Genomic DNA, 25,846 nt, shown 5'->3' on the forward strand with positions numbered 1-25,846 from the left:
CGCTAATCTTTTAACTGTGGAAGCCACAAGCTCAATGAATGCTTCCTCCTTACTGGGTCAAATATGGCTACCAGCAAAACAATCTCCCAGTGTTGTCCCTTTTCCATCTTGGTTCCTGTAAGTAAGTGGTGTGACTCTGGTTTCATTTTTAACACCTCACTGCATGGAGCAGTAGATGCCAACCAATCTTCAGTTTGGCTCTCCTCCAGAAAACAGTTCTAGATCCTGTAATAATTGAGTTACCATCCAGTTTCTCCTCTCTTTTGGTGAAGTTTTCAAGAAAATCACAATCAATCAATTTCAAGTGACCTTGAAACCCCTGTCATCCTATGTTAGCTCTAGCTTTCTTTTGAAGTTGAGGTCACGAATCATCTCCTGCTGGTTTTAAACTAGAGTTAGCCAGCCATTTTGGTCTTGTCACACACAGATTAATACAATTTGTTGGGGAAGAGTCAGCACCACTTTTTTTAAAAGGGACATCAAGCCTCAGCAATCTATTAGAATTCTTGGAGGGGGTCAACAAGGGTGATCCAGTGGATATAGCATACTTGGACTTTTCTGAAAGCCTTTGACAAGGTCTCTCACCAAAGGCTCTTAAGCAAAGTTGGCAGTCATGGACAAGTAACTGGTTAAAAGACAGAAGACAAGTGGCAGGAATAAATTCTTTCACAGTAGAGGAAGTTTTCACAGTAGAGGAAGATAAACAGCGGGGTCTCCCCAGAGATCTGTACTTGGACCAGTGCTGCTCAACATATTGATAAATTAGCTAAAAAAAGGGGTCAACGGTGAGATGGAAAAGTTTGCAGATGATACAAAATTACTAAAGATGTTTAAGTCCAAAGCATACTGCCAAGAGTTCCAAAGGGATCTCACAAAACTTGATGACTGGCAACAAAACTGGATGAAATTCAGTATTGATAAATGCAAAGTAATACACATTGGAAAACATACCAACTATGCATACAAAATTATGGGGTCTAAATTAGCTGTTACCACTCAAGAAAGAACTTGGAGTCGTTGTGGATATTTCTCTCAAAACATCTGCTCAATGTGCAACAGCAGTCAAAAAAGCTAACAGAATGTTAGGAACCATTAGGAAAGGGATAGATAAAAAGACAGAAACTATCATGCCACTATATAAGGCAATGGTAAACCTACACCTTGAATACTGCATGCAGTTCTGATTGCCCCATCTCCAAAAAGGTATATTAGAATTGAAAAAGGTACAGAGAAGGGCAACCAAATGATTAGGGGCATGGAAGAGCTTCCATATGAGGAGAGATTACAAAGACAGACTGTTCAGCTTGAAAGAGAGACAACTAAGAGGGGGATATACAATAGATGTCTATATAAATGATGAATGGTGCGGAGAAAGCGAAAAAGTGTTATTTACCCCTTCCCATAACACACGAATCAGAGGTCACCCAATGAAACTAACAAGCAGCAGGTTTATATAAACAAAAGGAAGTACTTCTTCACACAACAGTCAACCTGTGGAACTTATTGCCAGAGGATGTGGTGAAGGTTAAAAGTACAACAGGGCTCAAAAAAGAATTAGATAATTTCTTGGAGGATATGTCCATCAATGGCTATTAGCCAAAGTGGTGAAGGATGCAACCCTATACTCTGGTTGTCCCTAAACCTCTGACTGCCAAATGCTGGGACTGAACGAGAGGGGATTGATCACTCAATTTTTGTTCATTCCCTTTGACACATCTGGCATTGGCCACTGTCGGAAGACAGGATACTGGGCTAGATCGACCATTAGTCTGACCCACTATGGCTATTCTTGTGTTGTTACTGTGACAGGAAATCATTGCTGCTTGATGTGCCCTTCAGTGGTTTCAGTCCCACGTAGGAGACAGAGTCAACTGGTGGTCCTTGGCAAGCGTAATAATACTTTTCACTTCTATAGCACCTTAAATTAGAGGTACTTAGAGTAGTTTGTAAACATTGATAAACTAAGCCCCACAATACCACTAGGTGCATCTTCATCTAGGAGTTTAATATGCAGCATCTCTCAAGGCCCTTATTTCCCATTCTGTTTTATGTACATATTAAAAGATTATTTCTAAACACAGGGTACATATCAGTATGCTGAGGATGCATAACTCAAGGACTTTGCAATTTGTCTCTGCTCTGGAAGAATGCCTACAGGATATATGCTCAACCCAAAGAAAACAAAAAAGTGTTCCTAAATGGGACAAGAGCAATGTTCTAACCTCCTTCAGATCTCTGCTTCTTGAGGGGTATATTTGAAAATAGCAAGGTTAAGAATTTTGAAACCATTTTCTACCCCCCCTCATCCCTTTTCCTTATTTTGATGCAGTATTAAATGTTTTTTCCAGTCTACAGTTTACATAGACTGTGGGTAAAATTTCCTAAAGCACCCAAGTCACATAGATGCTTTTGAAAATTTTACCAGGTGGACTTATCCTATCCCAGCAGCAATCTTCAACACTGTGACCACAAGACTTGATTAGAATCTTTTCTCATCAGGGTTTCAACCAGCTGCTTCTCAAAGGTTAGCTGATTATTTAGAATATAACAGCATGTTTGATCACTATTTTGCATAACCATAATCACATTCAGCTGCCTAGAAAGTGAGAAATTGATTTGAAGTTGCCATTGCTGTTTCTAAAGCCCCTAATACTGTACATGTCCTGGCTAGATGCAATATCTCCTCATGGAATCTCATCTTGATTCTTCAGTGCCTTTCAGTGATTCCACCATTGCATCAGAGACAAGTAAGAAAATAAGCATTGGCTGTTATTTACACAAATGCCCCTTTCTGTAGTGCTCTGGCAGTATCAAGAGGCTTTAAGGTGGGTTTAAAGGTAATCCATTCACTGTGAGAAGCGTAAAAGGACCTTAGAGAACATGAAAAGGCGCTGGCTTGTCCCAGGCCCAAGGAGGACACAATGCCACACTCAGTCTCTCTTTCCAGGTAGTTTACTTCTCAAACATAGGCAGAAACCAACACACAGTTCCTCAGCCAACCTGGGCTATAGTTCCAACAGGATTTTCCCCTTTGCCTCTCTGTTCCAGGAATTATGGGCAGGATTCTCTCATGCTCAGTTAACTGAGCACTGCCTCCCAGAGCTCTTTCCCTGGAGACCCTTTTCCCCCAGCAGGGACTCTGGCAGTCTACCCCAGGGAACTTCCTGCTGCTCCTACTCCCACTACCCTGGCATCCCGGCTTCTGGCCTGTCTCCCTATTCCCAGCGAGCAGGATTTGAAAAAAATCTGGGTCCAAATTCATTGATATGTTCAAGTTGCTTTGCACTGTTCAAGTGATACAGAGCAGTTGAAAATTTAGATTAACTAGATGGTTAAGCCATGTTCACAGGTGCAGCTAGAATATACCAGTGAACTTGACCCCGGGCTTTACATTAGAATTGTTTAGAGATTCTACAACCGGGGTATTGTTAGCTTTTCAAAGGCCCATTACGTGTTAAGATTAATGCGGGGGGAGGGATGGGACTTGCAAGAATTTGTAGGGCTTGATAGCTCAAGGGACAAATTATGGCACAGAGTTTTTCAGCTCTAAGTCACCAGTTCAAATACAGCCCAAGTCATGATATAATTCCTCCTGCTTCAAGGTGGCTAGCTTGTCCATCACAGTTTGACAGGTTTCAGAGTAGCAGCCGTGTTAGTCTGTATTCGCAAAAAGAAAAGGAGTACTTGTGGCACCTTAGAGACTAACAAATTTATTAGAGCATAAGCTTTTGTGAGCTACAGCTCACTTCATCGGATGCATTTGGTGGAAAAAACAGAGGAGAGATTTATACACACACACACACACACACACACACACACACACACACACACACACACACACACACACAGAGAATATGAAACAATGGGTTTATCATACACACTGTAAGGAGAGTGATCACTTAAGATAAGCCATCACCAGCAGCGGGGGGGGGGGGGGAAAGGAGCTTATCTTAAGTGATCACTCTCCTTACAGTGATCCTTACAAATGCATCCGATGAAGTGAGCTGTAGCTCACGAAAGCTTATGCTCTAATAAATTTGTTAGTCTCTAAGGTGCCACAAGTACTCCTTTTCTTTTCATCACAGTTTGGTAATACAAATCTGGTTCCTAGTCCACAACTGATAATGTTGAGCACTACTATCAGCCCAAAGGCCAAGGACTGAACAGGTGTGAAGACTCTATCTATCCCCCTTTCCAGATGCTCCCAGCAGGAGACAGTTGAGGTACATTAACAAGGCAGTATAGGAAACTGGTATTACTGCTATCCATGGTTCCTACAAAAACGTACAGTTATGCTGCTGATGTGCCAAGACTACTGCCTACAATGCTAACCTATCTTGTTTCGTTGTTTCCTTGTACTCTCCCATCTGTCTGTAGACATCTCTTGTCTTATACTTTAATTGTAAGTTCTTTGGGACAGGGACCATCTTTTATTCTGTGTTTGTTCAGCTCCTATTACAATGGGTCATGGTCCCTGATTGGGGCTCCTAAGTGCTACAGCAATATCTGTTCTTTTTCTGTTCTTTGGAAAAAATACAATACTTGGACTGTGACTATGGTACCAAAATAAGCATACATAATATGTAAAGGGTGTTCCAGACTGCAGAAATACTTTTATTACACACAGTGAGGCACCAACTTTAGGTAAATATACAAAAACAGTTTCAGCAGTGAAAGCAGAAAGTATTTACTGTAAAAATAAGATGACTCAACTTTAGGGTTTTAAAATGTATATTAAAAATGACTCATGGCCCATCTTCAGTCCTAGAACCATTTTCCATTGGTCTTGTTTTGTATTTTTTAAATTAAAATCCACCAATAAATATTTTTCACAGCTCTGACTGTAATAAATGGAGTGCTTTGTGAACATTTTAATCCCAAGAGGACTATCTGCACTTCTGATTCACAACAAAGTAGTCCCAGTATCTCAAACTTTTCCTTTACAACAACCAAAGGAACTATAAGTCTTTCATCCAGCACACGTACTCAGAAAAGCCATGGATATTTTCCCTTGCATAGTTTTATAAGAGTAGCAAGTGTTCTTGATACCTGTCAGTTTACATTTATGTAAAAAGACTACCGAAGGAGAAACAAGAGATATATATGGCAATGCATTTGGTGTTAGTAGGCATGATATTTTCTGTAAAATAAAATCAAAAGAAAAGAACAAGTTTGATAACACTCTGATATCTTAATTTAGCTGCGAATCAGAGACTTATAGAAATCTATAGCCAGCGGAGTTAAGGGAAATAAGAAGGATTTTTAAAAACAAAACAGAATCCTAATAATGGTATTAATCCATTACTGGAATGGAAAGGGTAGAAATTATCCATACTGCAGAAAAGGCAGAAATGTTTGATGGATATTTGATGTTCTGTATTTGGAGAAACAAACAGATGCTATAGCTATATCTTTCTATTTCACTAGTATCGCAGGAGAATGTTAAACAGTAGCTACTCAAATTGGACATTTTAAAATCAGCAGGTCTGGATAACTTGCATTCAGGAGTTTTAAAAGAACTGGCTCATGAGTTTGCTGGATCATTAATAGAGATTTTCAACAAGTTTTGTAACAGACATTCCAGATGATTGAAAGAAAGCTAATGTTGTGCCAATATTTAAAAAGGGTAAATGGGATGACCAGGTAATTATAGTACTGTCACTCTAGCATCAATCCCAGGCAAGATGAAGCAGGTGAAACAGGATTAGATTAATAAAAAATTAAAGGACAGTAATACAAGTAATGCCAATCAACATGACTATATTGAGAAGTCAAACTAACTTGATTTTTTATGAGATTACAAATTTGGCTGAAAAAGGCAATAGTGCTGATGTAATATACTTGGTCTTCTGTAAGGTATTTGACTTTCTACCACAGGATATTTTTGATTAAAAAAATAAAAAAAAGATATAAAATTAACATGACACATTAAATGGATTAAAAGATGAGTAACTGAGAAGTCTCAAAATACAACTGTAAATGGGGAATCATCACTGAATGAATGTGTTCATAGTAGTGACCTGGATGAAAACATAAAATCATCACTGAAATTTTGCAAAAATTGGGGGAGGGATAAATAATGAATATATTGATCACTGATACTGAGCGATCTGGATTGCCTGGTAGCTGGGCAGAAGCAAAAATATGGGTTTTGATAAAGCCAAATATAAATGTATATATCTAGGAAGAAACAATGTAGACTATACTTACAGGTTGGGGGACTCTATCCTGGGAAGCAGTGACTGAAAAAGATTTGGTAGGGAGGTAGATAATCAGCTGAACATGATCTTCCAGTATGCCACCGTAGCCAAAAGACCCAATGCAGGCCTTTGATGCATAAACAGGGGAATCTCAAGTAGGAGTAGAGAGGTATTTGGCACTGGTGCAACTGCTGCTGGAATACTGTGTCCCATTCCGGTGTCCACAATTCAAAAAGAATGTTGATAAATTTGAGAGGATTCAGAAAAGAATTATTAAATGATTATAAGACATGCCTTATAGTGACAGACTCAAAGCTCAATGTATTTAACTTAAATGGAAGATTAATGGGTGACTTGATTAAAATTAGGGCTCTCAAGAAATTTAAAAAAGTAATCGCGATTAATTGCATCATTAAACAATAAGAAATACCATTTATTTAAATATTTTTGGATATTTTCTACATTTTCAAACATTGATTTCAGTTACAACACAGAATACAAAGCGTACAGAGGTCACCTTATATTTTGTATTACAAATATTTGCACTGTAAAAAACAAAAGGAATAGTATTTTTCAATTCACCTAATACAAATACAGTAATGCAATCGCTTTATCATGAAAGTTGAACTTAAAAATGTAGAATTCTGTTTAAAAAAAGCTGCATTCAAAAAACAAAACAAAGTGTAAAACTTCAGAGCCTACAAGTCCACTCAGTACTACTTCTTGTTCTGCCAATCACTCAGACAAACAAGTTTGGTTATGATTTTCAGGAGATAATGATGCCCACTTCTTGTTTATGTCACCTAAAAGTGAGAACAGACATTTGCATGGCACTGTTTTGGACAGCGTAAGAAGATATTTACATGCCAGATGCACTGAAGATTCATATGTCCCTTCATGCTTCAACCACCATTTCAGAGGACATGTGCACATTCTGATGGCAGGTTCTGCTTGATAATAATCCGAAGCAGAGCGGACCGATGAATGTTCATTTTCATCATCTGAGTCAGATGCCACCAGCAGAAGGTTGATTTTCCTTTTTGGTGGTCCAGGTTCTGTAGTTTCTGCATCAGACTGTTGCTCTTTTAAAATTTCTGAATGCATGCTCCACACCTCATCCCTCTCAGATTTTGAATGGCACATCAGATTCTTAAACCTTGAGTTGAGTGCTGTAGCTATTTTAGAAATCTGACATAGGTACCTTCTTTGCGTATTGTCAAATCTGCTGCAAAAGTGTTCTTAAAATGAACATGTGCTGGGTCATCATCTGAGACTGCTAAAAAATGAAATATATGGCAGAATGCGGGTAAAACAGAGTAGGAGACATCCAATTCTCCCTGAAGGAGTTCAGTCACAAATGTAATTAATGCCTTTTTTTTTTTTTTTTTTAAAAACAAACATCATCAGGATGGAAGCATGTTTTGTGGAATGGTGGCCAAAGCATGAAGGGGCATACAAATGTTTAGCATATCTGGCACATAAATACCTTGCAACGCCAGCTAGAAAAATGCTATGCGAATGCCTGTTATCACTTCCAGGTGATGTAAATAAGAAGCAGGCAGCAGTATCTCCTGAAATGTAAACAAGATTGTTTGTCTTAGCGATTGGATGAAGAAGAAGTAGGACTGAGTGGACTTAAAATCTCTAAAGTTTTATGTTTTGTTTTTGAGTGCAGTTATGTAACAAAAAACCCTATGTTTGTAAGTTACACTTTCACAATAGCAAAATTGCACTACAGTACTTACTTGTATGAGGTGAATTGAAATATACGATTTCTTTTATCATTTTTACAGTGCAATATTTGTAATGCAAAATATAAAGTTAGCACTGTATACTTTGTATTCTGTGTTGTAACAGAAATCAATATATTTGAAAATGTAGAAAAACATGCAAAAATATTTAATGAATTTAAATTAGTATTCTATTTAACAGTATGATTAATCGAGATTAATTTTTTTGAGTTTACTTGCCGTTAACTCACGCAGTTATCAACAGCCCTAATTAAAATAAGTATCTAAGAACAAATATTTAATAATGAGCTCTTCAATCCATCAGAGAAATGTAGAACATGACCCAATGGCTGGAAATTGAAGCTAGATAAATTCAGATCAGAAATAAAGGTATATATTTTGACTAGTGAGAGTAATTAACCACTGGAACAACTCATCAAGGATTATGTTGGATTCCCCATCACTGACAATTTTTAAATCAAGATTTGGATGTTTTTCTAAGAGATATATTCCAGGAAATATTTTGGGAAAGTTCTATGGCCTTGCAGCTGAGCGTATGTTCCTTTAGACCAGTGGTTTTCAAAGCCGGTCCGCCACTTGTTCAGGGAAAGCCCCTGGCGGGCCAGACCAGTTTGTTTACCTGCTGCGTCCGCAGGTTCAGCCGATCACGGCTCCCACTGGGCGCAGTTCACCGCTCCAGGCCAATGGGGGCTGCAGGAAGCAGTGCGGGCCAAGGGACGTACTAGCTGCCCTTCCCGCAGCCCCCATTGGCCTGGAGCGGCAAACTGCGGACAGCGGGAGCCACGATCGGCCGAACCTGCGGACACGGCAGGTAAACAAACCAGTCCGGCCCGGAAAAGCCGGGGCTTTCCCTGAACAAGCAGTGGACCGGCTTTGAGAACCACTGCTTTAGACTAAAAAACAGAGAGAGCTTCTGTCACATAGTCTCTCTCTTTCAGAGATATGCAACATTTTCCTGAGATGTGGGAAGGAATGTCATTTATGATTTAATTTATGAGTACTGTACATGATGCAAGACACCTAGCAGGCTGCTCAATGTGTGTTCGGGTTTCTAATAGGGCTGTTGATTAATCGCAGTTAACTCATGCGATTAACTCAAAAAAATTAATCATGATTAAAAAATCAATCATAATTAATCGCACTGTTAAAGGGTGCATCATGTCTCCCTCTACAGGCTGATTCACAAAAGATCACAGCCTCTTTCTTTTCCACCATTACTCCTGTAGCTCACGTGGAAGAGCGCTGTGGGGGACCTAAAGGTTGTGAGTTAGAACACATGATGAGAAAAATATATAATCCCCTCTCTTAAATTAGTGCGAGAATCCTGAAATAATTAACGTTGAAATTTTATATTGAAAAACATTGTTCTTAGACGTGAATAAGCATGTTGTGTTAACATTTTTAATGTCTGTTTTTAGTATTTGGATCTGTCACTGAATGGCAGCTGTCACTTTGAGAGGGTGTGGCCTCTTAATTACAGACTTCAGAGTAGCAGCCGTGTTAGTCTGTATTCGCAAAAAGAAAAGGAGTACTTGTGGCACCTTAGAGACTAACAAATTTATTAGAGCATAAGCTTTCGTGAGCTACAGCTCACTTCATCGGATGCATCACGATGAAGTGAGCTGTAGCTCACGAAAGCTTATGCTCTAATAAATTTGTTAGTCTCTAAGGTGCCACAAGTACTCCTTTTCTTTTTGCGAATACAGACTGTACTTAAAAGACACTGTAATGTGTTAGAGATGTTGCCTATGTAAATTCCAAAAACATCAGAGGTTAATTGAATACAATGATCTTTCCAGAAAGAAAGCTTCATTCTCAAAGATGTAACATTAGCATTTACTGAGAAACTAGATACCTCAGGACACTTAATAAGCTACAGAGCCTTTCACCCATAGGTCACCAGTTTGAATCCATCCCAGTTAAGCAGGGATTGAAAGCCTGCCCTGTTCAATAAAGGTTTGGTGGGCCCATATGTTTCAATTCCAGGCTCACCTACATCACAAACTCACTAATTGGCAGATGCAGCAGACACATCTCGAAATGCTTGGGCCATGGACTCTGAACCATCTCTGTAACCCCTGGATGAAATCACCCTCTAGTCCCCTTGACCAGAGAAAGAACAAGCTGGCAGGACAGTCTGTGCGGGAAAGCTTGCCCTTCAGATAAAGGGAGGAGTTAATTTACTGGTGCTCTCAAGATGACATTTTCCACTACCACTAAATCAATGGGTTTTTTTTTTAAGAAAATAAAGTATATGGGTGTATGCAAATTAGCTTATTAAACAATTTATATTAAATATCTTATGGAGTTTACACAAAACTTGGAAGCTATGATTGAGGTTTCAAACATGAATAGTAGAGCTAGAGTTGTTTGGGGTATCATCAGAAACCTGGAAAATGTTTCAGCTTTAGTTTTTATAAATTGTATTTTTGGGCATAACAAATACACCACACAAAATTTTGACTCTCACCAAGGAAAAAAAACTTAAAATTCATAATCATGACATGACTAGATAGTGTGTCAGAGATAACTGAGCTATGAAATGGCACACAGATTTCTAATGACACCAATGGTCTCTTTTGCAATTTTATCTGAAGCTTGAGATATGTATATAACTATACTGTACCCAGCTTTTCTAGTGTTCTCACATACTGAATCACACATTTGTTTGCAAAGAAAATGTTTTAAGATAATACATAACATGCTCTTCTAATATCCATTACTGATTTTTTTGGGTTGCTTATTTTTCACCTTTAAAGTTTTTAACTGAATGGTACGTGGTGGGAACAGCGGTGTGAAAGTTTCATTTCAAGACAGTTATGGAATGCTTCACTTTTCATTATTGTGATTGTAGGCCTAGAGATGCTTTTAGCTGCACTGATCAAAAAAAATGGGCATTATTAAAAGGAGGAATTTTACTATGAAGAGGGATCCTTCCATCATGGAGTCTGGTATAGTTATAAGGCTTCACACTGAGCTAATTGTTAAAAAAAACAGTAACAACATTTAGAGAAGACAAAATATCTACACTTTTCAGCAGCACAAAACCAGGGGAAATAAAGGAGCCAGTCAGTCAGTCAGTTACTCATCTATGATTCCCTCACCTTGTGCCAACAGATTACACACAGTGCATTTTAGAAATTGCATGGGGACAGGATCGTCCTGGATGATACTGCAATATTAAATTTTCATCCCCAACTTTCTTCCCATATAACTAATCCAGCAGATGCACAAACACCAGTATAGTGTTAGTGGCTGAAGTCACCCACGTGTTTGTTGTGAGGTAAATTGTCTTTCCCACGCACTTCCTCATGTCAACATCTGAGTAAATGTCAATAAATGAAGTTTTGCATTAAGCAAGAGGGGGTGCGGTATTTTTGTGAGATAGGTAAGTATTATCACCACTTTACAGATGAGGAAACAGACAAAAAGGATGAAGTGATTTGTAAGGGGGAAAATGTGATCTAATGATTTAGGCATGATCTTGACAGATAGGAGATTCTGACATCAACTTTCCCTTTTACTTTAGGCAAGTCACTCAATTGCTCCAAAAACCTAGTTTCCACCTGTGTACAGTGGGTATAAACTATAGTATTTACTTCTTAAGGGAGTTGTGAAGTCTAATTAATGTTTAAGTGCTTTGTAAGTTTGGAATATTATCTAGACCAGTGAGTTAATGGCAGACATGAGTAGAACCTGTGCTCATTCCTCAATACCACCTAAACTCAACCATTCAAGAGGCATACAACAGGAGGAAGAAAAAAATGGGCAAGGAATGCTACTTTTAAGAATCCTTGAATGTTCAGATCAGATGACTAGCCATTTTAACAGACAATTAAGCAATCACTGGCATCGCATTTAAGAAGAACACTTAAAAATAAATGATGTTTTCAACTGCATATGTGCAAACAAATATATTCAAACTCCCCAAAGCAAGTACGTACGTATAAGTGTAAAATATCAAGTTGAAAAGTTCCTTGCACTTTTGAATTTTGCTCCTTAAAAATGTATTCTATATAAATTTAATTTTTAAAAGGGAAATATATTTGTCATCCTTTCATAACTCAATTGGCTAAAGAGATTTGGCACAAATTTTCCACCACAAAAATTTGCTTTTAGTCAGATACCAGCCATGGCAAATTTCAGTTCTAAATAGTCAATATTTCGGAGAGTTAGGAATTCACGAAAACAAAGTTAACAGGAAATTGGTCTGCAGCCTTAACTGTAGCATTGCAGTGTACAAGAATGAGGCCAATCAAATATTACCTGTGATAGTTTTAACGTATAAACTCTGCATACATTTGAGTCAGATAATGAAAAGTGCATTTTTTACTATGCAATGTTCTTTTATGGCAATATACAGAACTGCTCTGACGTCTACAGTTTAAAATATAGATTTGCAATAGCTCTGTGGTCTAGCAGAAAAAGAAGTCTAGGTTAGGGGGCAACATAGTCAACCACACAGATACATACCTTCCGTAGGACTACATGTTTCCTCCTCTCTTAGCTTGTCTAGTGACAAGGAATTTCCACAGAAGAAAATTAAATATTCTTTAGTAATTTTAGATGGAAACTAGTTACTAAGGCCAGTTTAAACTTGACAGTTTTGCCAGTGCAGCTATACCAGCATAACTACACTAGCAAAATCCTCCTAATGTAGATGCAGCTTCTGTCAGCAAAAACGTGCATTTGCTGACATAATTTGTCCTGGTACAGTGAGCAAAAAAAAACAAACAAAACTATCAAAAGCAGTTTTATGCTGGTGTAACAGTGTCTACATTAGAGATTCTACTGGTACAGAATTATTATATATAAGCAGCACACCCCTGACCCTACTATACTGGCAAAAGTTTTTTGTGTAGACTCGCCCTCAGATTATTGGCCCCTTAGAAAATACTTTAAACAGATTACTTAGCTAATTAGATGAATAGATTAGAGTTAGTTTGACAGTTAGTATTATTGTTTAGCTTTTGGACAGTTACAAATAAGGACCACATTTTATAGAGAAGGATTTTATTTTTAATAGCAATACTGAATAAATTATTTGCCATTAAGCCTATTACTGTGTTTCATGTGTACCCACATATTTATTATAATGGCCAACAGGAGTGTAAAGTTTTATTTAGAATTTTGTAGAATAGTATTTCAGTGCTATATTGCACTTTTTTAAAATTGTCATTGCATGAGACCCTGATGTTTAAGTCATCTTGCTGTCTTTACAAATATTCAGGATCCTAGCAGACATGTTGCAGGCTTGATATGCAAAACACGATGACAAATACAGACTGATTCATAGCTAAGTATTCCCATAGTTTCATATTTAGCACTCAAGCTTTGTTTCAGTACTAAAAAGTACAGCACTTCAATATATTTTATCCAAATGACTCTGAATCACAGTCAGAGGAAACAACGGGACATCTGTTAACAATACAAGAATTGCTCAACAGAATGAATGATTATTTAACATACTGTCCCCTCCACAGACACCACATAATCTGTTAAGGGTCTTCAATGTTTTCTCTTATTGGGACTGTCATTTTTTTTTTTTAAGTGAGCCAGTGATTCTTCACAAATACTCATTCAGACTAGAAAACTGAGTAGTTGTGGTTTTGAATCATCCTCCATTTCTAAAGGTTGTACAAATCATGTTACGGGGTGGGGAGGGGTGAAAGAAAAAACAATCTGAACTAAAAATAAATTACAAAGAAACATTATTACTCAGAGAAGGGTACATTAGGTCAGAAGCTACTGCTGCTTAACACCATAAACTTCTGCTTGAAAACCAAACCAAGAAAAAAAGTCACAACCACCACCACCAAATCAGGAGAGCAAACAAGTTGTTTGTTCAGCATGTTTTGAAAGAAAAAAATATACCTTTAAACACAGAGTATATAATTCGGGTTATTGGTTTTTAGCTACGAAAGCACATCACTGCTAACCTGTTAAATATAAAATAAGAAATGCTGCCAGTATTACTTGGTAGAATAAACAGACAATGTATCATTAGACATGCTAATTCCTGTTCCTTTTTGGGGGGCAAACCAAGTGGAGGGGGAAAAGATTAAATAAATGAAAGGCGTGGTGACATCACAGCAAGTGAGATGTTGATTCAAGCAGCAGACCCAGGGTCAAATTCTAAAGTCGGTCTCCAAGAGCTAGCAAAGGTGTGGGAAAACTAAAATTGATGTTTCCTGCTCTTGGGCAGAGCAGGCTTTAGTGAGCTTTCTAACATTCAGCAGCAGCCCAACTGCTAGCCGATTATTAACCACTTTGGTGGCAAGCTAAAGGGAGTAGCATTCAGTCCTCCCAGCTGTATGGTAGTTGTTTGTATTGTGTTAGTGCACAGACCAGAGCCCCATTTTTTTAGGTGCTGTATAAATATACTGAAGACAGGATTCCTAAAGAAATTATAATCTAACCTGATACAAGACTCGAGTATGTATAAAAGAGTATGTCTACATTGCAGCTGGGTTTGTGATTCCCAGCTTAGGCAGATATACACATTAGTTCGGCTCGAGATATTGTATTAAAAATAGCAATATAGCTGCAGTGGTGTAGTACTCCTGGAGGCATTCAGCGCCAAAATCTTTAAAATTTTGCACCAAAAAATTAAAAATTCTGTGCACAATATTTTAAAATTCTGCAAATTTTATTGTCAAAAACAACACTACATAATCACACCAGTTTCAATTATTTTGGTAATTTATTTCAAAATACCTGTCAGCAAGTAGGTCTGTAACAATACAGACACACACAAATTCCCCCAGGAACAGAGTTAAAGAAACCCCTATGACAATCCAGGTACCCGTTTCTATGCCTCTTCCTCCCCCCCAAAGCCCAGCCACAGTGCCCCCCCAGCCAATACATCCAAACCCCCCCCCCAGACCCCAGCTGTGGCACCCCCTACCCCTCGCCAGAGCCCAGCTGTGGTCCCAGACACCTGCCCCCCATCCTCCCCAGAGCCCAGAGGGAGCAACAGCCTGATGCTTGGTCCCAAGCTTACATGGAGTTTCCTGTGCATCCCTGCCTCCTTCCCTCAGGGGGGAACTGCAGCTGTCAGGAACCCTCAGGCTCCTTCCCCCTCCCCCCAGCAGTGTCTTCTAAGTGCAAGCTCAGCTCTGCCAGGTCCAGCAGCCCCTAGTGTCGGTCAGCAGTACTGCAGCCCATTTCTGTGGGGGGAAAAGAAATTCTGTGCACAGAAAGTTAATTTCACCAAAATCCTGCATTGCACAGTGGCACAGAATTCCACCAGAAATAGTACAGGCAGTGGCTCAGATTAGCCACTCAAGTACATACCTAGCATCTCAGATGAAATTGGGCTCTGGCAGCTAGCCCAAGTCACCACTGTACCACCACACCCACATTGCTATTTTTAGCACACGAGCTCTCATAGAACTAATACATATACGACTACCTGAGCTAGGAATCAGACCTCCCAGTTGCAGCATAAAATAGTGTACGAGAGAAGCAAGGTGGGCAGGAGGGTGGGAAGGCAAGGGGAGAGTGGAATACTAAGGAAAGGACTTTAGGATCGCACACTAATATAGTTAGCCATATGAAAAACTCAATAGTTCCTAGCAGCAGGAGGCACTGAGGAGAAAACAGCAACCTTATGAACAGACTCAGAGAGGATGCTATAATCTAAATTACTATGTTGAGAGTAAAACAATAGTCATAAAAAAAATTTTGCTCTATAAGTGCTCTGTTGTGTGTCACCTGAGTAAAATCTCTGGGAAACATAGAATCATAGAATCATAGAATATCAGGGTTGGAAGGGACCCCAGAAGGTCATCTAGTCCAACCCCCTGCTCAAAGCAGGACCAAGTCCCAGTTAAATCATCCTAGCCAGGGCTTTGTCAAGCCTGACCTTAAAAACCTCTAGGGAAGGAGATTCTACCACCTCCCTAGGTAACGCATTCCAGTGTTTCACCACCCTCTTAGTGAAAAAGTTTTTCCTAATATCCAATCTAAACCTCCCCCATTGCAACTTGAGACCATTACTCCTCGTTCTGTCATCTGCTACCATTGAGAACAGTCTAGAGCCATCCTCTTTGAAACCCCCTTTCAGGTAGTTGAAAGCAGCTATCAAATCCCCCCTCATTCTTCTCTTCTGCAGACTAAACAATCCCAGCTCCCTCAGCCTCTCCTCATAAGTCATGTGCTCTAGACCCCTAATCATTTTTGTTGCCCTTCGCTGTACTCTTTCCAATTTATCCACATCCTTCTTGTAGTGTGGGGCCCAAAACTGGACACAGTACTCCAGATGAGGCCTCACCAGTGTCGAATAGAGGGGAACGATCACGTCCCTCGATCTGCTCGCTATGCCCCTACTTATACATCCCAAAATGCCATTGGCCTTCTTGGCAACAAGGGCACACTGCTGACTCATATCCAGCTTCTCGTCCACTGTCACCCCTAGGTCCTTTTCCGCAGAACTGCTGCCGAGCCATTCGGTCCCTAGTCTGTAGCGGTAACATCATGGAGCACAGCACTCTTCTTCCCTGTGGCTGTTCATAACAGTTGACTAGAGTGGATGCAAAACACCTCCCTGAACCCTTTAGAGTACCTACCTGGACTGATCCAGTCTTTGCATGCAGGGAAATACAAATACTCCAACTCTGCCCTATCTAGGGTTGCCAACTTTCTAACTGCACCAAACACGCTTGCCCCGCCCCTTCTCCGAGGCCCCACTCCTGCTCACTCCATCCCCCTTCCCTCCGTTGCTTCCGCTCCCCCACCCTCACTCACTTTCACTGGGCTGGGGCAGGGGGTTGGAGTGTGGGAAGGGGTGAGGCTCCAACAAAGAGTGAAGGCTCCAGGGTGGGGCCAGAAATGAGGGGTTCAGGGTGCAGGAGGGGGCTCCTGGCTGGGGCAGGGGGTTGGGGTATAGGAGGGAGTATGGGGTGCGGGCTCCAAGAGGGAGTTTGGGTGCAGGAGTGGGCTCAGAGCTGGGGAAGGGAGCTGGTGTGGGAGAGGGGCTGTGGTGCAGGCTCCGGGAAGGGATTCCACCTGGGCAGGGGATTGGAATGCAGGTACTGGCTGGGCGGCTCTAACCTCAAGCGGCTCCCAGAAGCGGCCGTTTCTGATAGGTCTGGCTCCTAGACAGAGAGGTTCAGCGCACTGCCCACAGGCACCATCCCCGCAGCTTCCACTGACCATGGTTCCCAGCCAATGAAAGTTGCAGAGCCAGCACTCAGGACGGGGCAGCATGCGGAGCCCCCGTGGCCACCTAGGAGCCTGATGTGCAGGCTGCTTCTGGGAGCCGCACCAAGCCAGGGCCGATGAAGTGAGCTGTAGCTCACGAAAGCTTATGCTCAAATAAATTTGTTAGTCTTTAAGGTGCCACAAGTACTCTTTTTCTTTTTAGCCTTAGCCCTGTGTGCCACTCACTGGACTTTTAACCCACCTTTCCAGTTGAAAACCGGACGTCAGGCAACTCTAGCCTTATCACTACCTACAGGAACAAACGTGGTCAAAGAAAGATATTCCTTGTGCTTCCCCCAGCCTGCTCACCTACACATGGGCAGGTCACAATCTAGCCCTAAATTTCCAAAGTTATGATCAAATTTAATTGGAAATAATTCCACCATGTAATGCATTGGGGTACATAAAAGCAAGCACTGGCTACTTAAAATATTGTCCTTTCTGCTCTGTATGAATAATATCCTACAATATCAAGTACTAACTCTATGACCTCTACTGTCAAATCCGACATTACTAAAATGACCAGAATGAGATAACAGTGATGCAAGCAGATACAGCTTAAAGATTTAAGCAATACAAAAGTGGGCAAATCCACCACTCATGGTCACAGCTCTAATTAAGTAGGATTTTCAGATTCAGTATGCTGGTACTAACTTATTGCAACACATTGCTGTGGAAAAAAGTTGCATATTTTACAGACATACAATTAACTTAATAGTTTGTGGTTTAATCTGTAGAAAGACCTGTTTCAATTAAAAATCTGTGCACATTTTCACTTAAACAGAAAATATATTTGCAATATCCAGAATCTTTTGCCTGATAAAGTTTTGCACAATACATTAAACAGTTTTTCTAAAAGAGCCATAAATTCAATGCTATTATCGGGCAGACATTTGTACTATATACATACATACACACTATATTTTCTGTAGTTTGCATGTACTTATTTTTAGTACATTTTTCAGAAAAATACTAGACAAGGATCCAGATTTTAAAAAGGTATTTCGGTGTCTCAATACCTTTAAAAATCTGGCCCAAGCTCTACAAATGCTGATGTGCTTGGTTGCAGACTGATCTATAACTGATTAACTTATCTACTCATTTTTTTGTCCTTCTCAGATTTATTTTAAGAGAATTACACCCTCTTACTTAAGAATAAAATCATTGAACAGAATTGTGTATATTTTAACCAATCTTAAAATAAATGTTTCTGTACACAAAAGGATAGATTTAACCCATTAACTCCAAAATCTATTCTGGACTTGAACCATAAGGAGGAATCACAGGTTTCAGAGTAGCAGCCGTGTTAGTCTGTATTCGCAAAAAGAAAAGGAGTACTTGTGGCACCTTAGAGACTAACAAATTTATTAGAGCATAAGCTTTCGTGAGCTACCAATGAAGTGAGCTGTAGCTCACGAAAGCTTATGCTCTAATAAATTTGTTAGTCTCTAAGGTGCCACAAGTACTCCTTTTCTTATAAGGAGGAATAGTGAATACCAGAAAAGCACAGACATTAGGGGGACATCCCAACCATTTCTTCCTCTTTTCCTCTGTCAATGCCAGATGAAAAAATTAACTGTAATTCTGAATTTATTTTACAAAAGCAGGATTCATAGCCAACGTTTGACAAATCCACTCACCTATGGCAAGAGAGGGGCTTAATTAGCTATCAGTTTCCTGGGAATCCATGTTTGTTTGAAGATATTTTAAACATACACTTGCTAGTCCTATGCCGGGGGGGGAGGAGGTACCTTCCAAAAGCAAAGGTAACGTTTACTAATGCGATTTTGACCCAGACAGCCTGAAACAACACACTATTATACCATTACAAGGCCCACAGCATGCAATCTCAGCAGCCAGGATAGGTACGAAGGAGTTCATTCAAATTTCAGAGGTATCAGCCCTTCATAGTTGTGGCTGTTAATTCCATAGTCTGTGTTGGTTTTTGTTTTACCCCCACAAAAAAAAGTTACATGTCTGGAACTTAGGGTCTGGGAAATTTCAACTATCCTCCTCCCCACCTAATTTGAGCACTGGAAGCAAACAGGATAGGAACAGTTCTTATGTGCATTACAATATCCAGCATACTACATTGTAAGTACATCAAACATCATACTAGAACATCTACATATTTTTAATTAAATGTTAATGATTCACAGGCAAATTGACAATTTTAGCAAGTATCCAAAAGAGTAAAGTATCATATAAAAAGTAAAAAGACTTCAGAGGATATGGCACAGCAGCATCACAAATACTAAATATATGGAACCTACCTTTTAGTTTTCCCTCTCCCCTCAAATACTTTTCCCTGGGGGACATTCCTGTATGTATACAAATCATGTGTCTTTACAACTCTAAAGAATGTTTTCCCCATACTAACCCTCACAGTTTCCAACACAAAATCATCTTTCAGCATATATTCTGAAAGATCTCAAAGGATCTATACAAGTGTAATTTCAAAGTCAACTATATAGGAAAATTCCCACATCAGTTTGGTCAGATTCAGCAATTTATTTTTTGTTCTATCTAGAAGAGTGTTCAGGTATAGCCTCTGTATCCAATTACAATCTTCCACCTCCTTTCCCCATTTCTCCCGGACATGGGCAGAGCACTGAGTCAGACACAGCAGATTTAAACATAGATCGTCAGAGAGGCAGAAGAAAATTGCCCTGTGTCCGAAGGTACGCAAAAAAGGAAGGTACATTTTCTGTCCAATAAAGGCCCATGTTCTCACATTTTCTTACTGGGAAAGATCACTGAAGAGTCAAAATGAAATCTCTCAACAATATTAAAAACGGCAGATCTGAAATAACCACAATGAAGTAATTAAATAGTTATAAAATTACCTTGGACTAAAATGTATTCATTTGTGGACAGTTTCCTCACAATATTGTGCTAGATCCAGCAATAAACGTCATGGAAAGCAATAAGTTAATTTCTTTCTCTCTGCTCCCTGCCCCTCCCCAACAGTATCCTGTCTATTGGATGCCACACGCTGAAGGGGAATTCATATTGCCCTTTGTGTGCAGTCTTGTTTCTATCCTACACCTATAATTTTAATGATTTATAGGGCAAATTAGCCACTAAAAAAACGAAGTGTAAATTAGCATCAAATCTGTTTGTCAGTTACCTCAACTGTCCCTTTTTTGCTTTTAAAAACATAGTGCAGAAAGCAAGATTTCAGCTCAATTAGTTAAACTGGTTATTTTTGTACAATGCAGTCTCAGCAAAATTCTGGATTTGAGTATGGTAAACAAGCATAGAAAGGAATAGAGAAATTCTTTACAACCCCAAATTACAGTTTGGTTAACCAGCACACTTTAGGCCAGATCATAATTGCTGTTTCCTTCCAATATCATCCCAAATGACCTCTCCAAAGTCAGATGATTTTACTGATGGGCTTCAAAACAAAAAAATAAGTAAATCTCATGAAAATGACTGAAATTTTGGAACATAACTATAAGAGCAAACAGAATTATTAATATTCAGCAAATTGAAGTACCACCGTTTCTTGTTTGTTATATATAAAATTATCTAAATCCTGCACCACTCTTCAACCCATCTGTCTGCCTGCCTATCCAGCAGAATTTTTCAGTTCCTGCAGGTTTCAGAGTAGCAGCCGTGTTAGTCTACATTCACAAAAAGAAAAGGAGTACTCGTGGCACCTTAGAGACTAACAAATTTATCTGAGCATAAGCTTTCGTGAGCTACAGCTCGGTGCATCCGATGAAGTGAGCTGTAGCTCACGCAAGCTTATGCTCAAATAAATTTGTTAGTCTCTAAGGTGCCACGAGTACTCCTTTTCAGTTCCTGCAGTTGTTCACTTGTTTCAGTGGAAGGGAGGCCTCAAAAAGCCCTGGACTCTGCATTCCCCAAAGCCAATACTCTCAAAACAGTCCTTTTATTAGCTGAAGAACTGAGCCTGTACATGGAAGTGTGAGGGAAAAACAAGGCCCTAAATCCATGCATAAAACTTGCCTAGCTTGATTCACACCCGACCCTCTTAATGGATCTTGGTATAACAGGGAAATACACTAACAACCACTGGAATGGACTCTCAAGGCCATCAAATCACAACAAATAACTAAACTCAATATCAACAACATGGACCATATCATGGAAAAGACATATCCCATTGCAGTGCTGATAACAGAGCCACCAAAAACCAGTTTGTGTGTTCTAAATAAGCAAGGATTACAAATGTTTCACAGAAACCGAGTACCTTGAAAAGAGACTGAATGTAGCAGTGTCCCAGAGTGACATTAATAATATGCTATTACAGATCAGCAAAAGAAAATATAACACTTTTTTAAACAGTGTTGTCTGTGTCTTAAAAATGTAAATTTTCTATCATTAAATTATTTTTGCTGGTAGAACAGAATGTATACTAGATATGTTTGTAATGAAAATGAGATATAAACTATTCAGAGATTGAACAATTATATTAGGTTTCAGAGTAGCAGCTGTGTTAGTCTGTATTCGCAAAAAAGAAAAGAAGTACTTGCTTTAAGTGGGCATCAAAACAGCCCATTATATTGTTAAACTAACACACAAAAACAACCCAGCCTGGTATTGTACAATTGTCCATGTCACTGAAACTGCACATTCAATGTATATGGCTTACATTTCTTAAACACTGTGAGGTCCAGATTGCTTGAACTTCCTAACTTTGATTCCAATATTACTACTCTAATATTGCCAATTAAGCTGAAAAACAAGAGAAAATTTTTTTTATATTTAAAACACTCAAGACCTGATTTTCAAAAGGTGCTGAGGACCCACTGTGTTTACTGATTTTAATGGGAGTAGCAAGTGCTAAGCAGTGATGAAAATCAGATTCCGAAGATGATAAGAGTAGGATTTTCACAAGCATTCAGCATTGACCTAACTCTGCTCCCACTCAAGTCAATGGGAGTTGAAAACTCCTAAAATTAGTAATTTAGGGGCTCAATCCTTCAAGATGCTGAGTATCCCCTGAAAAGAGATGAGTGCCCACAACTCCTAGTTAAATCATTGAGAGTTGTGGGCACTCAAGACCTTGCTGTTTTAAAACAGAGATTCCGTTCCACTGGCAGTTATGTCATAATAAAACTAAATATTAACAACAAGAAAAATAGATTTTACCTACCTAATTGAATTATGTGAAGGAAAAAAACTAAACCTGACATTTTAATTTAAATAGCAAACAACAAAAAAAATCTCACTCCAAAAAGAGAGATCAGAACACTTTAAACTTTTCACCACACTCTTAAAATAGCAGAATACACTAAACAGGAATTTAAAAAAACAGCAAGAGTTAAACCACTAAAAAGCCACTGCAGGCAGCAGGTAGTCACAAAAAAAGTATATGACAGAAAACAGGAATTTTCTAATACCATTCAAGCGTAAAAAAAGCTATTAGTTGAAAATGAGCCTTCATTGTTATTCACCTTGAAACCCAACCTACATTTCTTTTTCAGTTTATTTGGAGTCATGGATTTGATAATATAATACTCACTCCCATGTTTGTTGCATACTTTGTCATTCAAAACTGTTGTAACAGTTGATAGTGTTTCCTCTTTTAGGATTACCCCTTTTGAATTACTCAACCAGCAAAGGCTACTGAAACTGAAATAACTCATTTTGGAAGTCCCATCTGTGTAGTTTTTGACAGAACAAGCAACTTATTTGGCTAGCAATCTCTACATATGTAAATATATTAAGGAGGACTTTTTTAAAATCTGAAAACAGACGACAGATCCAAATAATTTAGAAATATTAATTCTATGCAGGTTCTAAAATTTAAGTCTCTGCCACATCCAGTTCTTTAATTACTTTTCATTTACAGTACCTACTTCATAGTTTTTTAATGACAATAAAATGCAATATCTTACATCTGTAAAATACCAGTCTTTTTACAATAATACAAACCACAAATAATGATTTTATTTATAGTATACAATCTCTATTATTTTCAAGTAAAACAGTTCATAACAACAGTTCTATATGTCTAGTCATTCAGTAAACAGTTATCTATTGGCCAAAGTTTTTATCCGGCAAACACTACTAGGAACACGAAAGTGGGGCTGGTCATAATAGGTGCTTGCATGATGAAGCCACAAAAAGGCATGAGATTATTTACAGTTTATTCAGTATAAAACCCTGTAGATTTGCAATATGGGAATTATTCTTTGAGATGTTGCTAGTTCGCATTTCCTGCAGAAATTTAAAAAGCAGAAACCATATATATTTTTATAAAGAACTTTTTTCAATCAATTTGCTTCAGCAAATGAATAATTACTAAACCTTCAGCTCGACCCGGCCTCCGGGTTGAACTTCTCTACTATCAAAGTTCGCAGGCCCCAATTAGTCATTTATTTGGGGGTACTTTAAATTCAAGCCATGCTTTAAACTACCCAAATTCTATCCAGTTTGGTCATTATATGCAACCTATTCAAGGGAGTTGTCTACTTTTTTAAAAATGAAAAATTGTATTTAGTTCAATTAAAACATGGTCTTATGCTGTGCTTGGACACTGTTGATTTTTTTTCCCCTCTCCTTATGCTGCACTGCTCATGAAAGCATCAGGTTCATCCACTCATAAACAACAATTAACCTTGACAGAACGAAACTAGACAAACTTGGGTAATCTCATTTTTTTCCCCTCCTCTGACAAAAATTTTATACTGGACTAAAAATAGATGACAGCCAGTTAATGCTGTTTAGAACTTTTTCCAACATACTACAAATTTGAGAAATGCACTTTAACATAGGAATATTATTTATTAACATAAACTGAGAGTAAACTGGCAGAATTTCATTTTGGACATTGGAATAGAAATTATTTGCATTTTTCTTTTCACAATGCAATACATTACGAACAGACTTAAAAATTGTGTTTGTATTGTATTACCTAACAAACAACATGATATTGGCATTATTAAAGTTGAAAGCTCAACCTTAGAAGCTATTTGTGCCTTTTAGCTACTGCCCTGAGACAGGAGTAATGTAGAGGCAAACTTGTCCAGTGAGAGCTCCCAGACATACTATGCGTCAAGTAGACATGGACTCCTGAAGATCCAAAGGAGTATAACCTCTGTGCCACCTTTTTAGTGTGTGATGTGCATTCACATACTAGCCCTGCTGGCTAGTGACGGGGCAAAGACAGGCCCATGACCTCACTATCTCTGTATTTCCCTTTTGGTGCAAGGAGACATTCTCTGCATCCCCAAGAGAATGGGTACGACAAATTCTAGACATTAACTTCGGAAATTTCCTGACTTTTAAGTTGTTGATTTCTCAGTTTTATCACTGCATAGTTGCTAGTTTTTTGCATGGAATTTACTAACTTCTATTAAAGTGTTGGGGGAAGATTAAAGAAAGGGGGTGGAAATCTATGCTGTACAGCTTTTGTGCCTGAGAATACCCATCTTCAGGGCCTTGTAGAACTTGTAAAACTCAATTTGCACAGTTCTGTTCCATCATGAATTAACATGAGTGATTTAATACAAAGTAGCAGGCCTCCATTTTGGAGGCTTTGATTAAGGACTGCTTTCAGATGGCATCAAGTGGAATAGCTTCCATGTCATATAAACACACTCCTTTACTCTGAGCCTTCTAAATAGAGGCTTGCTACCTTAAATGGAATTACTCACGTTAATTTATGGTAGAATATATTTGCATACATTGAGTTTTTCCTAAAGATAATTCCTATCTAATTAACAGTAACGATCAATTATTTATTACCCAGGAGTGCTGTTAATCTCAAGTGCTACTTATACAGTCAGCCAGCTTTATAACTGTGCCTAAAACTCACAACTTCGAACCATCTTACCTTTAAAATTTTGAGCACCAATTTTCTCAAATTTAACTCGAATCTAAGGAATAGTATAAGACATAGTGCAGCTTCCCTAATCCAATATAACTACAGATCAACCTACTTATTCCAGTTCAAATCCTTCATAATCATGCCCTTAAATGGGTTTTAAGTAATGTTACATTAGAAGTTTGCCCCCAGTACAACTAGATCAATTTTAAATCTATTTAGTTATACCAGAGCAAACTTTTCACAGAGCTTTAGAGTTTAAGGCAACAAGAGACCATAAATCATCTAGTCTGACCTCCACCAACACTAACCAGCACCCACACACTAAACCCAACAACTGAAATCAGACCAAAGTCTTACAGTACTATAGGACACTAGTCTATTGTGTGCTACAGGGACAGAATAAGAGGGGTCGAGGTGCACCAATGCCAAAGGCTCCTAGAATGGCAGCGAAATGATTTAGTGAGATATATCCAGATAATCCTGGCAAGTGACCTGCACTCTCACACTGGAGAGGAAGGTGAAAAAACCCCCAAGGTCACTGCCAAACTGACCGGAAGAGAAATTTCTTCCTGACCCCACATATGGCAAACCAGCTAGACTCTGAGCATGTGAGCAAGAACAAGCCAGCCAAGCACCTGAGAGAGAGAAAACTCAGTGCCATCTCAGAGCACTGGCCCAGCCAGGCCAGTATCCCACCTCCATATCTGATGCTTCAGAGGAAGACAAAAATAAAATACATACACAATCCAAAAGCCTTATATCATAATAAGATCTACAAAACAAGTTTGAGGTATCTACCTTTAACTACTTCTAAATTATTTCAGCACATTTTTCTAAAGTAGAACATGCAAGAAAAAAAGGTTTTTTTCATGCCCAGATAACTC

At 38.8% G+C, this 25,846-nt stretch overlaps 2 protein-coding genes across 2 annotated transcripts in view; one reads left to right on the plus strand and one right to left on the minus strand.

Annotated features, from left to right (window-relative positions):
- The window catches only part of SUPT3H (SPT3 homolog, SAGA and STAGA complex component), a 475,057-nt gene that overhangs the window by 426,794 nt on the left and 22,417 nt on the right, over nucleotides 1–25,846 (minus strand).
- Nucleotides 1–25,846, plus strand: part of RUNX2 (RUNX family transcription factor 2) — a 211,331-nt gene that overhangs the window by 14,267 nt on the left and 171,218 nt on the right. The window lies entirely within an intron of this gene.

This window comes from Dermochelys coriacea, chromosome 3 (genome assembly GCF_009764565.3).
Source record: "Dermochelys coriacea isolate rDerCor1 chromosome 3, rDerCor1.pri.v4, whole genome shotgun sequence".
NCBI classification, from domain to species: domain Eukaryota; kingdom Metazoa; phylum Chordata; order Testudines; family Dermochelyidae; genus Dermochelys; species Dermochelys coriacea.